General features: G+C 42.8%; 1 protein-coding gene across 2 annotated transcripts in view; it reads right to left on the reverse strand.

Annotated features, from left to right (window-relative positions):
* The window catches only part of NDRG3 (NDRG family member 3), a 392,953-nt gene that overhangs the window by 283,706 nt on the left and 96,847 nt on the right, over positions 1 to 12,400 (reverse strand). The gene's annotated exons all lie outside the window — the stretch shown is intronic.

Consider the following 12,400-nt stretch of genomic DNA (forward strand, 5'->3'; position numbering starts at 1 on the left):
AATTTAGTTTCCTGGCGTTCTAGAGGCACAGAATAATGACTGAGGTTTGTACCCATCACTTAAGTTCTTCTAAACCACATAATGCCATCACATCCATTTCAAATTAATTCAGTGTTTGCAGAGTATGTATATGCATTGGTCAAGTTAGTAGATCCCTTGGGTACGTTCCTTCTTTCTTTTTATTAATTGTATACAATTTGGCCATTTCTTCCCTTTCTTATATTATACTACATTATATCACCAATGGGCTAGAGTAATGAGTTTTCCAATCCATAATTTCAGTCTTTTGTTGGTTGACTAAATATCTTGATACTTTCCAAAAAATCCACTAGGGCTTTGAAGATCTCTTGGAGGGATTCCTCCATTTCACTGGTATAGATCATTAAGTCATTCACATACAGGACCACCTTTTTTCCCAAACCCTGCACCCAAAATAGCTTATATTCAAGTTTGATCTTATTTTGTTTGCCAGAGGCTCAATATACATATTAAAAAGTAAAGGGGACAAGGGTTAAACCTGACACATCCCTCTTTTGATTATTTGATCTGTGAAATTTCCATTTACTAGAATTCTAGCAGTAGAGTTACTATAGATCGTTGACACAGCTCTAGAAAATTCTTCCTCAGGTCATGTTGCCCAGTTGGCCCTTCCTATAATGGACAATTATCAAATGCATTTGCAGTGTCAAATGTGAGGACCGTCAGAGGAATCTTACTTCCAATAGCGAAGTCCATTGCTCCAATCAAATAGTGTGTTAAATCGTGTTGTCTCCCTTTAATAAAACCCTTTTGATCGATGTGTATTAACTGCCCGATACCACTCTCCAAACATTTTGGCAGAATCTGGGTATAAATCTTATAATTGCAGTTTAAAAGAGATATAGGTCTCTATGATTCGCAAAACTTAGGGTTTTTATTTGGTTTTAAAATACTAATCGTGGCTTCCTCCCAGGATCGTGGAAGTTCTTTTCTTTCTACAAAAGCAGCATTTATCATTTCCCTATACCATGGGGCCAGTTCTTCCTTCAGAGCTTAATATAGTTAATTGGGGAGGCGGTCTGGACCAGCTGCTTTCCCTTTTTCTTTTTTCCCATTCCAGCTCTTATTTCTTCTAAGCTAATTTCCGAGCAGAAGAATTCTTTTGAGGTTTGAGAGTCTTGCGATATTTATTTCTTCATAGTAATTTTGTAACTGTTCCCTAGTTACTACTTTATCTTCATTATACATTTTATTTTATTTTTTTAAGTGTACAAAAGCCTCCTCCAGCTCCTGGTCCTCTTTACACGACTTACCGGTCTCTAGAGCAAACATTTCTATAATCTTGTTCTTATTGAATTGTGATTTTGTTTTCCATGCCAGCAGTTTACCACAGTCTTCCCCTTATTCATTATGGGATAGCTTACCAGACTTCTATTTTTCTTCGATTCCCTCATCCAGAAAACCAGATGAGCTGTATCTAGACTTCTGCAAGTTTTCCTGTATTAGAGACCAGTCCTTACGTTCAGAGAGTTCTCCAACACATTTCTCGATCTTGACTTTCTGCTCCCTACACTGGCAAAAGGAGAGGTTAATAATCACTCCCTTATAAAAGCTTTGTACGTGTCCCAACTATATGCAACTGGGCTGACCTTTTTTATCTGAAAGAATTTGTTTCTTTCTTCAGTATTTCAATTAGTAGAATGCAATTTAAAGTTCCTCTCTTTTGTGTAAAATTGTGTTAAGATAATCTCCAGGCTCACACTAAATGGTCAGAAAGATGTTCTACTTAATGTTAAACTTTTATGACTTTATTAGCAATCCTACTGTTTACTAAAAAGGTTTATTCTGCAAGAATGCCCATATGTTTTGTTTTTGAACAGATCTCATCCTTACTACCTTTTACCCTCCAGATATCAATCAAGCCAAGATCTTCCATCAATGGTTTTGTGAAAGTTTTCATCTCAGTGGAATTGACTGCATTTCTGGCGAAGTAGTTGTCTAGGACTGGGTCAATTAAGACATTAAAATCACCCCTCTCAAAAAATAATGGGAACATTTATATCCAGGAGAAGATTGTATAGCTCCTGAAGAGGCACTGGATCATCTGTATTGGGGCCATAATATCCCATGATAGCGAACCAATTACCTTTATACCTAAATTTGGTTACAACCCATCTCCTCCTTCTATCCATCATTTAATCCCCAAGAGTGAACTACTTGATTTAATGTATATATATATTGCCACCCCTTTTATGCAACACTCCTACTTTGTACACACAATGTTCAACCCATTTTTGTTTTTTCAGAATTTATCCATTCTTTCAGGAGATGGGTTTCTTGTATTATCTCACTACTCAATCAACATAACTCAAACATTTTCCTTCGCCTGCAGGCAAACCCTAAGGCCATTAACATTCCAAGTTAAAATCCCTAAGGTTCTATCTTTGGGTATGTGTCATTTCCCCTCTTAGTATGTGAAAGGGAGGAGGAAAGGCCAAAGTCCCTATAAAAACTACCATTCTCTGTCAATGAGGACCTTCGTTTTTTTCCCCCACACATGCTTCCCCACCCTGTGATAATTAAACAAAACTTTGTGTATAAACGTAACCCCCCCGTTTCCCACCCCCTTGTTCCCACCCTGGGGAACCCTCCCATTTGTCATCGGGTATTCTCTTTGAGGTTACCCTATTCAAGCTCTCCTATCCTTCCATTATTTATCAAACTAAATTATTTTGAGTGTGCTTTGATTTGTTCAATCAAGGTTTCCACTTCTATTATGCTCCCATTGCCTATCTTGAGTAGCTCTAGATATATCTGATCTTGAAAGACCATTCTCCCTTTATGAAAGAGCATTCTTTGATAGCAATCCTATCATGGATATCTTTATGTTATCCCCTTCAAAACCTTTTGGAACATTTAAAATACTTATGTTGTTTCTTCTTGCATGGTTCTGAAGGGTCTCAAGCTTTTCTCGTAAGTTCTTTTCAACCGTTCTAAGGGAAATTAATTCTATGAATTGTTTCAACCTCCCTATTCAGAGGATGCGGGGGGCATGGTGGCTGAGCGGGTCGGGAGCTCTACCTTTCTGGTGGTACGGCGGCAGTGAGCAGCGATGCGCCAAGCAGTGAGTTGGTCTGTTTAGATTGAGGGAGCGTCAAGGGGCTGAAGGTCTTCAGAGGTCTGATTGAAAACCTGTCTAATGCGCATGCAGCGCTCGGTACGGCAAGCAGTCTGGGTGGGCGCTCGTTACCGACGTGAAGATTGAGTGTGGGCGGAGGCAGCTGTGCGGCTATCCTGTGATCGGCGTGCTTTGACCAGGATTTGCTTCTGGGGGTTCCAGGGAGTGCCTTTCAACCAGAAGGTATATCGAGAGGTGGTAGGGAGACACAGCTAAATAAAACCACTCTGGATGCACCAAAGGAAATTCAGGAAGGTTCACATAATGATGAAAACATATATAGGACTCCTGCAAAGAAGAGAAGCTGAGAAGACTTCCAGGTGTTGCTACTGGGTCCTGGTATCAGGGAAAAGAATAGACAAACCAGGAGTAAACAAACACAGAGTTAAGGAGGTTCGAGGGAGCTACATGGGGGCAGGTAAATAGATACGCCTTAAGGAATAAGCACATTTTAGAGATTCCGGTTTCAGACCAAATCCTAAAAACACAGACAACAGGACTCTATCTTATTCCCCCCCGGCCCCCCCCCGCCCCCCACAACTAGCCTGGATAATCCACCAGAAGACCAGAGAACAGTGAAGGAGGGAGGATGGAAAGGACAAAAAATAGGAGTTAAAATCACTCCCTCCCCCGGTCTTACTTCAAAGTGCAGTCTTTGGGATGGGACCATTCGAATTCATTACCACCTTTATTACCACCATCTGAGGTACATAAATGCAAACACAAGAATTGGATAGGCATGGCCGATACAGTGGGATGCAAGTCCGGTTTATATATAATGGGAAACCAGCGAATCTGGAGACCTCAAATAGATTTCAGGTGTTGGCAGACAAAGTTGGAGGAACAACCACAGGTTAAGGTTTAAATGTCACACCGAACCTCCGCAGCAAGCAGGAAAGGGCAGGCATCTGGAGGATAAAAAAATTATAACTTCCCTGTTAGGTGAAATAAATTGAAGGTTTAATACATCGGAAAAGAATCAATAGAAGATTCATGAACTGTACGAGAGCTTGGAGAAAAAAATAAACTCCTTAGTGGAAAGAGTCGAAATGATTGAAGTCTATGTGGAGAAGTCATTTGACTAGTCATGCACAGCGTACTGTAGGTCTGCATCAGCTACTAGGCATATGGAATAAAAAGAGTAAGGTAGCCCCCCCCCCCACACACACACACACACACAAGCCCAATCGTCACAACATATTGTAGTGAATGTGCCATTTATATAGTTGAATGGCCCGATTAGGACCGTTGCCCATCACCATCTCAGTATATTCTGATCTAATATAGTGATGTGTAGGCCTGCATAGTATGAATAAGCTACAAAGTAGTGCTCGATTATGCATTTCTGTTTCCGACTTTATCTTGCTTCATGGCAGTGCTTGCCTATCGGCTTTGGCATACTCTTATGCTGTCTTGCATACTAATTTTGCTCATTTACGGGAGTAGTGGGCTATGCTTAAGCGACTCCCTTTTCTAAGCTGTCGCCATCTTCTGAGCCTTTCTAGGTGAGAAGCCATGTTATGCTTTTCACTTATTTTCTGCACTTCATATGCTGGTAGAAACCGGTTCTTGTCGGAGGAATGTGCTCGCTCTGCTCCCGAGTCATAACAGACGCTTGGCCAGCCGATGCTGTGGCCTTGGTGCAGAGTCGTATGGAATCTGATGGGAAAAGGGGGCGCGGCTCACAGGAGCCTCGTCTTACGTCTCCACAGGTACTAAAGGGAGTGTCTGAGTCTCGAACACCGGAAGTTCAACGCAGTGCAGACGTGCAGCGAATAATCCCAATTCGGCTGGAGAAACTGACTCCCCTCTGGCGAAGCGAAAGCGTGATGTGTAGATACTTGGTGAGGTGTTCCACTAACTCTTATATTCTTACTGATCTTGCTTAACTATCTTTTCCTATTTTCAGATCCAATACATTTATATACATATAAGTTCTATATATGTTTTACTGATTGCGTTTAGCAATTGCTTAGGTGCTAATGTGAAGGCCTATCGTGACTTATACCTATTTTATCCTATCATTGTGTAATAAATGAAACCCCAGAGTATATGATTATTTGTCTGTATTCCTGGTGGAGGGAGAATGGGCTCCTTTTTGACCAAATGCTTATGGAAGGATGGGTAAGTTCCATTCCAATGGGTAATTGCTGATACGGAAGGTTGTCTGGCTCCCAGCAAGGAGAAAAATTCTAATTCTTCCACCCCCAGCCTGGTTAGGAGAGGTATGCGTTGGATATATCTAGTCCTACCTGGGTGAGTATTCTATAAATTGGAGAGGAGCGGGAAATAGCCTTCCGTACAGCGCTTGTCACCGGGAGGATTGACAATATGTTGTAATATATTTTGATACATTGTGGTACTTTGTGATATTTTGTTGTTGTTAGTGTGCGAGCCTCTCGACAAGAGCTATAGACTTATTCTTAGTGTTGGTGTTCCTTTCTTGAGTAAGTATTGTGGAGTGTTGTCTCCTTTTGGGTCCCAAGAGGGGATAAGCTTGCATGTCCTGATTATTGGCAGAATTGTCAGGCCATTACACATATACACACACACACACACACACACACACACACACACACACACACACACATACATACATACACACATACATACACACATCCACCTGCATTGGTTGTACTGAAATAGAATCGAATCCCTTAAGAATATTATACTCATGGAAATACCCTCATGAGCTGTGTGTCCAAAACATCCCCTGGGGATGGGACTGAAGACTTCAAGTGGACTTACAGACCGAAACTTTGTTGAAGGGTAGAGGTAATCTATAGGCTTTTAAACACTTGAGAAGGTCAAATGGACCTGAACAATTTGTAGTCCTGGTAAGGATAGATTGCCTCTGAATTCAGTCATAAATATACTAACATAAGTGCCATGACATTTTTTAACATTACTGGAACTCAGGACAGCCTAAATAGCAGCACTTGGATGGATTGTTGTGGATGTGTGTTATTAGTTCAAAGAAAGATAGTCTAGAGGAGGAAAGTGGCCTCCCACAAGGACAATTTCTCCTTCACAGACAAATCGACTGCTGCAGACTTTGGGACCTATCCGCGAGAGAACCAGAGACACACCCAGTGCTTCACATAGTGCTACACATGAGCCCCGGACGCCACTTAATTACTTGACTCTACAAAGCCATACGAAACTTACGTCCACACCACTTAATCCTGAGACACAGGTGGGAGGAGGAGTTCGAGTGGCCACCACAAGACAAAGAATGGGAGCAGGCCCTGGAGTACCCACAGGAAGTCTCCCATAACGCATGGTTAAAAAACATTACATTATTTATTCAACACTGTGCATACCCAACACCAGCACGTCTCCAGAGATACTATCCTGAAACAGTTTCTAGGACCACGCTGTAAAGCTCTCCAATGCAACATTTCAGCACATGTTCTGGAACTGCCCCACCCTGAAACCACATTGGATCACAGTCCACAAAAGACTAGGGGAGGTCACAGGGTTTACCGTCATTGACAAATGGGAGGCCCGAGGGCTAAGGGTGTGTCGACATCAGAAACACCACAAGAACCAGATGCGATTTGCATTGTTGGCTATCCAAACAACGAGAGGGATCGCCATGCAAAGGGCCCCAACAGCAGCCTTGAAACGAGCAGTCAGTAAATGCGGCTCAGCAGAGGATGACGCAATAAGGCACAAAGAGATACAAAGGATGTGCCTGCGCCACATTTGCAGAGAATAGACTAACTTCTTCAGCAGTTCCGACAAAAAACAGCAGAAGCCCCATCACACCCGGAGTTACCAGCACCCACGGAATAGCCCAAGCAGGCCCCTCCTACCGAGGCCCCTTACGGAAAGCCCAGCCCCACAAAGTCCCCCCATAAAACAAATACATAGGTACCCCTGTCATCCCTCACAGGGATGAAGCCGCCCTTCACCAGGACTGACACCGTAAGTCCAGCATCATAGAAACCAGAACCAAACACCCGTCCGCCCACACATCCTCCCCTTCCCAACCACTTATCCCCAGTTCGACCCAGAGTTTGTAACTAATTGACTTCACCGGCAGTTTCACAAACCAGACATATTGTAGGAAGGACAACCCCATTAGAGGCTAAATGAGTTACACCACAATACCAACAGCTCATATTTGACTAGTTTGGGCTGGACTGTTCCCATTGGTGCAGGGTCAAGACTCATTTGCATATGGCTGGTTCCAACCTGGAATGGCATGGTGAGCAAAAAAAACAATGGATTTGGGCCTAGATCTCTGTACTGGGGTAGGACATTGTACTGCATTCTGTTCATCAGTTGTTCTTTTAGCATTTGTCACCCCCAGTGAGAAGGGTATACCCAGACGTGGGTCCTGTGCTCTCCATGCCACTGGAGTCAAGCTATCCTGGCTGATGAGGGATGAACGCCCGAAACCGGTCCTAGGATGCTTGTTTCCAGTCCAGGGAGGATCAGGCCTGGGAGTTCGGGCTGGACTGTTCCCATTGTGCGCAGGGTCAAGACTGATTTGCTTATGGCTGAGTCCAACCTGGAATGGCATGGGGGGCAAAAAAAACGATTGATTTTGGCCCACATCTCTGTACTGGGGTGAATGCATGACATTGTTCTGCAGTCTGTCCGTCAATTGTTCTTTTTGAATTTGTCATATTTGACTAGCAGCTTACAGCCATGCTACCATGTACCTATATATTTTCTGGGAACTGCGCATGTAATTTCTGTAGAAATTTAACATGCGATGAATCTGTATTGCAAAAAGCCCAATAAAATGGTTAACAAAAAATATCAGTTCAAAGAAAGTGCCTGGGAGACTGAACTAAAGGAATATTGAAGTAAGCTTCCTGAAGGTCCTGTTCCTGCAGCGCTAAATGTATTTCACATAAAATTACCATATTTTTTATAAATGTGTTCAGAAACCTTAGATGCAATATCAATCCTTAACCTCTACTCATTCAAAATGAAAAAATAGGAATAGAAGTGCTTCCTTCTTTGAGAAATCAGAATGAATTCTACAACACCTTTGTCACCAAGGCTTACATGGTTCATCAAGATGTTTGTGAGCAGAGAGGGATGGAAAGGATGAGGTGATTTTAGTGGCGAAAAGAAAAGATAAGCTGAATCCCTGTTACATTAACTAAAGGACCCTCTGCTGCAAAGTAATATTCTGCTCTTACTGGTGAAAACCATCTAGGAAGTATCTGTTTTGAGCTTAAATGACATCTGTACAATAGAACTCTCTGGACTTGAGTGAGAAAAATATGGTTCAAATACTTTTTTTTAGATATTGCTCTAAGGACGGGTAGGGGCAGAAAAGGGGCTTAGTCCAAGAAACCTTAAAATGGTCAACCAACACCTCATTAAAGGGTCTCCGCAGCAGACTGTATTTCTGTTAGAATCTCTGTAAATTGCAAAGAAGCCTGCTGTCACTTGAAAAGCTTCATATTGCGAGTCTTTGCTTCTTTTCTGCTCCTCAAGGCAAAATTAGCTTGCTCCACGTTAGGACTCTCGTGAACGGCTTGCTTAGTTCTCAGAGACCTAACCAGACCACTTCCACTCATCAACTCCGTCTTCAATTCAAAGGGTGGCAAAATGCTGAAGATTCTATGGCAGGACCAGAGGCTCAGATTATGCTAATCTTTCTCCGCTCTTTATTAACATTATTAGCACAGCAGCCGTAGAAAAAACTTTCAACAAAATGCTTATGCACCAACACGTAGTAAGCGGTACAAAAGGGGGTGGTGATGAACGGAGCATCTGAATCAAACACTCACACTCAGTCAAAAGATCTGGGTTTAATCCATCACCGTTCTTTAGCCCACTCTGCCACCCCAGTTCAGACATGGCTATTTGCAAATCAGTCTGACCCTGTGCCTCATGGGAACAGTCCAGCCCGAACTGCCAAGCCATGTCTTCCCTGGACTGGAAACAAGCTTCCGAGGACCGGAACGTAGTAAAGCATTTTTATAAACACAAACAAACAGTCTTTGAACTACGACTGCCATCACACCATCGTGGACAGTCCCAATGATAGTCCTTCCATTACGTCCATAGGCCTTAGATAGTCAGTCCCATCTCTCTGTTCCTCCTCTTTCTTCGCTGCTCTCGCAGCCAGTTAAGTGTGGTTTTTATTGCTCTCTGAGTTGGGTTTCTCTGCTTAGGGGGCATTCATGGTGCATTGTTTGGGGGCTGATGGAGGGGGCTCTGATGCTATTTTACTTCCCTACAGAGCCCCGTTAGAGCTGTGGAAGCGCTCTCGCTTCTGTTATCCCCGATATGGTGCGGTGCGCAGTCACCCACTAGAGGGCACTGCTGCGTCTCGTTGGTCACCAGCACGGTTTCTGTCACAGAAGAGCCACGCTGAGGAGACCTCTCGTAGCGGAGCTTTGCCCTGTGCTACCTCAGTGAACGCCTGGTTCCCCTGGTCTGTAGCCGCTGAATCACATAATTGAACGCCCCAGTGGGGGTCAGTATTGCGGCTGGACCGCGGTGTACGCCTTCAGGCAAGTTTGGCACTCTTGTCATTTCTGGTGTGGTAGCGCGTTCTGAGGTGAGCAGGCCCAGTCCCTTGAGGAGGGTCGGCGCGCTGTGGGGTCGAGTGCACCCGATATTGACCAGTCCCTGGTTCCCACATACTTGCAGTCCTTGGGTCTACCCATACAATATATATATATATATATATATATATATCCAGCAAAGGTGTGCCTGTTGTAAGGACGCCCATGCCAAGTAGGTTAAATTCAAGCCATCTTTATTATCGGTGTAACGCAATGTTCAGAACAACAGCAGTGTCCCCACAGATAATGCTGCCCAACGCGTTTCGTGATTACGATCACTTCCTCAGGGGCTTGTGGGCCATCGTGTGGGCAGGATTCACGTCAGTTTATATCTTAACTCCCGCCCAGATGGGCGTGGCCGAAACCAGTGCCTGCTGGAACTTGTAGTTAAAGCAATTTACCATCACAGTGGATTGCCGTGTTATTCCTGTCGTATTCACTGTATTCATCCACAGTGGGTTGTGGTTCCATTGCTGGCTTCTGTCTTGCCTTTATGTTTCACCAACTTGGCATGGGCGTCCTTACAACATGCAAACCTTTGCTGGATGTTTTAGCGGCCCCGCCTGAGCCGCGAGGAACGCCCTGCTGCATCTGCAGTCCTGCTGGGGCACCACCCGGGGTCTCGGCTTTGGAACAGGTAGCGCCGTTGGTGAAACATACATTATATATATATATATATATATATATATATATATATATATATACACACACATACATATATACATATACACACACAGATACATACATATATATATATTTTTTTTTTTTCGTGGGCTGGCGGGAGAAGCACGTGGCCTGGGGTGAGGCCAATGAATGTTGGATGGATAAGATCATGATGTGGGCAAGGTACATTGATGATCTCTGTCGTTTGGCGTGGCGACCGAGCCTCGGCTGAGGAGTAAGTCGCCACGCTAAACGACAAGGAGTTTAACTTAAGATTCACCAGCACCATAATTGAGACCTCCGTGAACTACCTGGACTTAGAGGTCTAAGTAATAGAAAACGTCTTACAGACACGGCTTTATAAAAAGCCTACAGCAGGCAATGCTGTTTTACATGTAGCTAGTCACCATCCCAGAAGCCTTGTACGAAATATACCTTTTGGAGAACTTCTCCGGTTTAAGCGTAATTGCTCGGACAGAGGGGATTTAAAAAAAGCAAGAAATTAAGCCATAACAAGATTTCAGGGGAGATGATACTCAAACACAATTTTAAGTGACGCTGCAGAAAGGGTGCAAAAAATAGATAGGAAAGATTTATTGGTGGATAATGTCAAACAGAAAGTAGAAGGCCCCACACAAATCATTACGAATTTCAATGTAAGATCAGGAGAGCTAGTGCATGTGTTCAATAAAAACTGGCACACCTTAAGAAAACATCTTCCAAAACACCCTTCAATAACTTAGACGTTGTCAGTCACTAAATGGTCATCTTGTCCACAGTCATTTTGAAAACCCTGCTAAAACCCCAGTTATGAAAGGTGTAAAGGGTTTTTATCCTTGCCTCCGCTGCAAGGCCTGAAAATACAGCAAAAAGAGACTCCGTTATAGAGGAAGACCTGATGACCCACGCCCTACAAGAGGGATAACAAAATTTATTAATTGTAACTGACTTCACAGTGTTTAGTCTGGAGTGTCCATGCTCTAAGCGGTAGATCGGAAGTACAATTCATCCAACAAAAAAACGTTTTCTAGAGCACATGCGCGCAATAACGAATCGGGACAAAACATATCCTGTTGCGCGCCACTTTGTAATACATTAAAAAAGTGATAGGGACCTTTTCTTCTGTCTGAATCAAGTGGACAGAAAAGAGGAGGAAATCGAGTAAATGCTCTGAGGATGTTGGAGTCCAAATACATTATCGACCTCCAAACCAAGACCCCTATAGGGTTAAATAATGATGAAGAGTTATGTGTTCACTTATAGTGGGATTACATCTAAGAAAGAAGATGGGGACAGGGACATATTAAAAGAGTAGAAAAAGTGGCAACATCATATGCTGATTTTCCTCCTTGTCTGTCCAAATGACCGCGTTATCTGATTCACAGATGTAAAAAGAAATTAATTTTTCATATCTCATTTTATCAACACATGAGAAAGACCATACAGGGCGGGATGCAGAACTAGGGTAAAGGCAAGAACGCATGTTACGCACATAGGATATAAAAATTGGAATCGAATATCAGGCTTCATACTATGATTGAAACCAGCTATGATGCAGTGTTGGATGCAAATAAAAGTATGCACAGGATAGGAATGGATACTGCAGAGAATAGCTAAAAGTGATGTCATATACGAATGAATTATGTATATTTTCTTTACCCTAACAAATTTGTTTTTATTTACACTGATTGCACTTGCACTTTATTATTATTCGACCGTTTGAACGAACTATGTCCTAAGGAAAACATGTTTTAAGATGGCCACCATTGTGGCAATGAGTAACTGAGTCCATTATCACTGTTTACCAGGACTCCGTGAGGCTTCACGGAATAAAATGGTCGAACTTTATGCACAACAGCTAACACCACCGAAGCCGTGAGGAGAAAGGTGTTTTTTAGAGGGGTAGGGGTCTGTAATAAAAAAGACTTTGGTACCAGAGACCCGAGTGCTTTCCTTTCAACTCAAAAGGGGATGTTGAAGTTTTTGGGAGATATATATATATATATATATATATATATATATATATATATGTGATTTA

Source organism: Lissotriton vulgaris, chromosome 7, assembly GCF_964263255.1.
Source record: "Lissotriton vulgaris chromosome 7, aLisVul1.2, whole genome shotgun sequence".
NCBI lineage: Eukaryota > Metazoa > Chordata > Amphibia > Caudata > Salamandridae > Lissotriton > Lissotriton vulgaris.